We start from the raw sequence: 6293 nt of genomic DNA, 5'->3' as shown, positions 1-6293 counted from the left end.
CTAAAACTAAGAGAAATCCTAAATCCTAATCCTAAGAGAGAGGAGAGAACCTCTCTCTCTAAAAACTACATCTACTCCTAAAATTGTGAATATGAGAGCCTGCTTATGCATGGATGCATTCCCCCACTTTATAGCCTCTAATCTGTGTTTTCTGGACCGCAAACTGGGTCAAAAATAGTCCAGAATTCGCTGGTTGCGAATTCGTTTGCGCTGATTTCCGTCACTTGCGACGCGGCCGCATGGATCACGCGGTCGCGTCGCCTAGCGTCAGGGGAACTGATGAGCGGATAATTTATACGCTTTTTGACATTGTTTTTAGTATGTTTTTAGTAGGATCTAGTTACTTTTAGGGATGTTTTTAATAGATTTTGTGTTAAATTCACATTTCTGGACTTTACTATGAGTTTGTGTGTTTTTCTGTGATTTCAGGTATTTTCTGGCTGAAATTGAGGGACTTGAGCAGAAATCAGATTCAGAGGTTGAAAAAGGACTGCTGATGCTGTTGGATTCTGACCTCCCTGCACTCAAAGTGGATTTTCTGGAGCTACAGAACTCGAAATGGCACGCTTCCAATTGCGTTGGAAAGTAGACATCCAGGGCTTTTCATCAATATATAATAGTCGATCCTTTGGCCAAGAATTGACGACGTAAACTGGCGTTCAACGCCAGCCTTCTGCCCAAATCTGGCGTCCAGCGCCAGAAAAGGATCCAAAACCAGAGTTGAACGCCCAAACTGGCACAGAAACTGGCGTTCAACTCCACAAATGGCCTCTGCACGTGTAACACTCAAGCCCAAGCCCAAGCACACACCAAGTGGGCCCCGGAAGTAGATTTATGCATCAATTACTACTCATGTAAACCCTAGTAGCTAGTTTATTATAAATAGGACCTCTTACTATTGTATTAGGCATCTTTGGACGCCTGGTTCTTAGATCAGAGGGGCTGGCCTCTCGGCCATGCCTGGACCTTCACTTATGTATTTTTAACGGTAGAGTTTCTACACTCCATAGATTAAGGTGTGGAGCTCTACTGTTCCTCAAAGATTAATGCAAAGTACTACTGTTTTCTATTCAATTCTTCTTATTTCTCTTCTAAGATATCCATTCGCACCCAAGAACGTGATGAAGGTGATGATTATGTGTGACGCTCATCATCCTTCTCCCTTATGAACGCGTGCCTGACAAACACTTCTGTTCTACATGAATTAAGCTAGAATGAGTATCTCTTAGATCTCCTAACCAGAATCTTCGTGGCGTAAGCTAGAATGATGGCGGCATTCAAGAGAATCCGGAAGGTCTAAACCTTGTCTGTGGTATTCTGAGTAGGATTCAATGATTGAATGACTGTGACGAGCTTCAAACTCGCGAGTGTTGGGCGTTAGTGACAGACGCAAAAGGAGGGTGAATCCTATTCCAGCATGATCGAGAACCGACAGATGAATAGCCATGCCGTGACAGGGTGCGTGAGCATATAATTCACTGAGAGGAGGGGATGTAGCCACTGACAACGGTGATGCCCTTGCATACAGCCAGCCATGGAAAGGAGTAAGACTGATTGGATGAAGATAGCAGGAAAGCAGAGGTTCAGAGGAACGAAAAGCATCTCCATTCGCTTATCTGAAATCCCTGCCAATGAATCTACATAAGTATCTCTATCCCTTTTATTGTTTATTTTAATCTAATAAAGTATCATGTTTAAATCCGCCTGACTGAGATTTACAAGGTGACCATAGCTTGCTTCAAGCCAACAATCTCTGTGGGATCGACCCTTACTCGCGTAAGGTTTATTACTTGGACGACCCAGTACACTTGCTGGTTAGTTGAACGGAGTTGTGTCCACACATAGTAAAGAGCCATAATAATGATTCCATACAATAGCAAAGAGTACTACATTAATGTGATCACAATTTCGTCCACCAAGTTTTTGGCGCCGTTGCCGGGGATTGTTTGAGTTTGGACAACTGACGGTTCATCTTGTTGCTCAGATTAGGTAATTTTCTCTTTATTTTATTTTCAAAAATTTTTCAAAAAGTTTTTCAAAAAATTTTTCTTTGTTTTCGTTTTTCTTCAAATAAATTTTCGAAAAAAAAAAATGTTTTCAAAAATAAATTATTCTATGGCTTCAGAATTTTTAAGAATGAATTCTAGTGTTTCATGAAGCATGATTGAAGCCTGGCTGGCTGTAAAGCCATGTCTCAATCCTTATACCCAAGAGAAGAGCTTCTTTATCTTTCTTAGCCAATTGGCTGTTAAATGTAAGGAATGTCAGGCGTGTCATGTCTGAGTTACATACTAAAGCTTGGCTGGCTATTAAGCCATGCCTGACCCTTTGATTGGAGCTTTAGAGCATAAGATTCCTGGAATTCATATTAAAAATTTTGGAATCCTTATTTTTCCTTTTAATTTTCGAAAAATATAAAATAAAAATCCAAAAAAATTTAGAAAATCATAAAAATCAAAAATAATTTTCTGTTTCTTGTTTGAGTCTTGAGTCATATCATAAGTTTGGTGTCACTTGCATATGCATCTAGCATTTTTCGAAAATATCATGCATTCATAGTGTTCTTCATGATCTTCAAGTTGTTCTTGGTAAGTCTTCTTGTTTGATCTTGATGATTTTTTGTTTTGTGTCTTTTCATGTTTTTCATATGCATTCTTGAATTCTTGGTGTCTAAGCATTAAAGAATTCTAAGTTTGGTGTCTTGCATGTTTTCTTTGCATTAAAAATTTTTCAAAAATATGTTCTTGATGTTCATCATGACATTCATAGTGTTCTTGGTGTTCATCTTGACATCCATAGCATTCTTGCATGCATTCATTGTTTTGATCTAAAAATTTCATGCATTGCATAATTTTCATGTTTTTCATAAAAATTTCAAAAAATCAAAAAATATCTTTCCCTTTTTCTCTCATCAAATTCGAAAATTTGGATTGACTTTTTCAAAATTTTTTAAAATCAAATTGTTTCTCATGAGTCAAATCAAATTTTCAATTTGAAAATCTTATCTTTTTCAAAATCTTTTTCAAAAATCAAATCTTTTTCAAAATTCTTAGTTATTTTCGAAAATTCCAAAAATATTTTTCAAAAATCTTTTTCTTATTTTTATACCAAATTTTCGAAAATAACATAAACAATTAATGTTTTGATTCAAAAATTTGATGTTTGTTACTTACTTGTTAAGAAAGATTCAAACTTTAAGTTCTAGAATCATATCTTGTGATTTCTTATGAATCAAGTCATTAATTGAGATTTTAAAAATCAAATCTTTTTGAAAACTAATTTCAATCATATCTTTTCAAAAATATCTTCTTATCTTATCTTTTTCAAAAATATCTTTTCAAAATATCTTTTCTAACTTCCTAACTTGTTATCTTTTCAAAATTTGTTTCAACTAACTAACTAACTTTTTGTTTGTTTCTTAACTTTTTCAAAACTACCTAACTAACTCTCTCTCTCTCTCATTTTCGAAAATATCTTCCCCCTTTTTCAAAATTTCTTTTTTTAATTTATTAATTATTTTATTTTTTTTTAATCTTAATTTTCGAAAATCACTAACATTTTTCAAAAACTATTTTCAAAAATCACTAACTCCTTTTCAAAATTAATTTTCGAAAATTCCCTCCTTCTCTCTCATCTTATTTTATTTATTTATCCATCTACTAACATCTCTTCCTCACATCATCACCAAATTCGAACCCCCTCCTCTATCTGTGTTCGAATTTCTTCTTCTTTTCTTCTACTAACAATAAGGAACCTCTTTACTGTGACATAGAGGATTCCTCTTCTTTTCTTTTTCTCTCCTCTTTCTTATGAGCAGGGACAGAGAAAAAGGCATTCTTGTTGAAGCTGATCCAGAACCTGAAAGGACTCTGAAGAGAAAATTAAGAGAAGCTAAATTACAACAATCCAGAGATAACTTGATTGAAAATTTCGAACAAGTAAAGGAGATGGCAGCCGAACCCAACAACAATGCAAGGAGAATGCTTGGTGACTTTACTGCACCTAATTCCAATCTACATGGAAGAAGCATCTCCATTCCTGCCATTGGAGCAAACAACTTTGAGCTGAAACCTCAATTAGTTTCTCTAATGCAGCAGAACTGCAAGTTTCATGGACTTCCATCTGAAGATCCTTTTCAGTTCTTAACTGAATTCTTGCAGATATGTGATACTGTTAAGACTAATGGAGTAGATCCTGAAGTCTACAGGCTCATGCTTTTCCCTTTTGCTGTAAGAGACAGAGCTAGATTATGGTTGGATTCTCAACCTAAAGACAGCCTGAACTCTTGGGATAAGCTGGTCACGGCTTTCTTAGCCAAGTACTTTCCTCCTCAAAAGCTGAGCAAGCTTAGAGCTGATGTTCAAACCTTCAGACAGAAAGAAGGTGAATCCCTCTATGAAGCTTGGGAAAGATACAAATAGTTGACCAAAAAGTGTCCTTCTGACATGCTTTCAGAATGGACCATCCTGGATATATTCTATGATGGTTTATCTGAGTTATCAAAGATGTCATTGGATACCTCTACAGGTGGATCCATTCACCTAAAGAAAACGCCTGCAGAAGCTCAAGAACTCATTGACATGGTTGCTAATAACCAGTTCATGTACACTTCTGAAAGGAATCCTGTGAGTAATGGGACGCCTATGAAGAAGGGAGTTCTTGAAGTTGATACTCTGAATGCCATATTGGCTCAGAATAAAATATTGACTCAGCAAGTCAATATGATTTCTCAGAGTCTGCATGGAATGCAAGCTGCATCCAACAGTACTCAAGAGGCATCTTCTGAAGAAGAAGCTTATGATCCTGAGAACCCTGCAATAGCAGAGGTAAATTACTTAGGTGAACCTTATGGAAACACCTATAACTCAACATGGAGAAATCATCCAAATTTCTCATGGAAGGATCAAAAGCCCCAACAAGGCTTTAATAATGGTGGAAGAAACAGGTTTAGCAATAGCAAACCTTTTCCATCATCAACTCAGCAACAGACAGAGAACTCTGAACAAAATGCTTCTAATTTAGCAAATCTAGTCTCTGATCTATCTAAGGCCACTGTAAGTTTCATGAATGAAACAAGGTCTTCCATTAGAAATTTGGAAGCACAAGTGGGCCAGCTGAGTAAAAGGATCACTGAAATCCCTCCTAGTACTCTCCCAAGCAATACAGAAGAGAATCCAAAGGGAGAGTGCAAGGCCATTGACATAAGCGCCATGGCCGAACCTGTGAGGAGAGGAGAGGACGTGAATCCCAAGGAGGAAGACCTCCTGGGACGTCCAGTGACCAATAAGGAGCTTCCCTCTGAGGAACCAAAGGACTCTGAGGCTCATCTAGAGACCATAGAGATCCCATTGAACCTCCTTATGCCCTTCATGAGCTCTGATGAGTATCCCTCTTCTGAAGAGAATGAGGATGTTACTGAAGAGCAAACTGCCAAGTTTCTTGGTGCAATCATGAAGCTGAGTGCCAAATTATTTGGCATTGATACTTGGGAAGTTGAACCTCCCTTGTTCATCAATGAACTAAGTGATCTGGATCAACTGACATTGCCTCAGAAGAGACAGGATCCTGGAAAGTTCATAATACCCTGTACCATAGGCACCATGATCTTTAAGGCTCTGTGTGACCTTGGTTCAGGAATAAACCTCATGCCCCTCTCTGTAATAGAGAAACTGGGAATCTATGGGGTGCAAGCTGCTAAAATCTCACTAGAGATGGCAGACAGCTCAAGAAAACAGGCTTATGGACAAGTAGAAGATGTATTAGTAAAGGTTGAGGGCCTTTACATACCTACTGATTTCATAGTCCTGGATACTGGAAAGGAAGAGGATGAATCCATCATCCTAGGAAGACCTTTCCTGGCCACAGCAAGAGCTGTGATTGATGTTGACAGAGGTGAAATATTCCTTCAATGGAATGAGAACTCCCTTGTGTTTAAAACTCAAGGATCTCCCTCTGCAACCGTGGGGAGGAAGCAGAAAAAGCTTCTCTCCAAGCAGAGTCAACCAAAGCCCCCACAGTCAAACTCTAAGTTTGGTGTTGGGAGGCCACAACCAAACTCTAAGTTTGGTGTTGAACTCCCATATCCAAACTCTAAGTTTGGTGTTGGAGAGTCTCAACAAAGCTCTGCACATCTGTGAGGCTCCATGAGAGCCCTCTGTCAAGCTATTGACATTAAAGAAGCGCTTGTTGGGAGGCAACCCAATGTTTATCTAATTCTTATTTTTCATGCTTTCTTAGGTTCATGATCATGTGGAGTCACAAAATAAACAAAAAAATCAAAAACGGAATCAAAA

The 6293-nt window shown here is 37.9% G+C and overlaps 1 non-coding gene across 1 annotated transcript; it reads right to left on the bottom strand.

The window, feature by feature from the left end:
• Positions 1–4343: 4343 nt before the first annotated feature.
• LOC112732202 (small nucleolar RNA R71) lies at positions 4344–4451 on the bottom strand. Its single transcript, XR_003167938.1, has one exon. It is a non-coding gene; the product is annotated as a small nucleolar RNA R71 (small nucleolar RNA).
• Between the last annotated feature and the right edge of the window lie 1842 nt (positions 4452–6293).

The sequence above is a fragment of the Arachis hypogaea genome, chromosome 12 (genome assembly GCF_003086295.3).
Source record: "Arachis hypogaea cultivar Tifrunner chromosome 12, arahy.Tifrunner.gnm2.J5K5, whole genome shotgun sequence".
NCBI classification, from domain to species: Eukaryota; Viridiplantae; Streptophyta; class Magnoliopsida; order Fabales; family Fabaceae; genus Arachis; species Arachis hypogaea.
The sequence above is the reverse complement of the archived record's forward strand: the minus strand, read 5'-3'. Positions and strand labels throughout refer to the sequence as shown.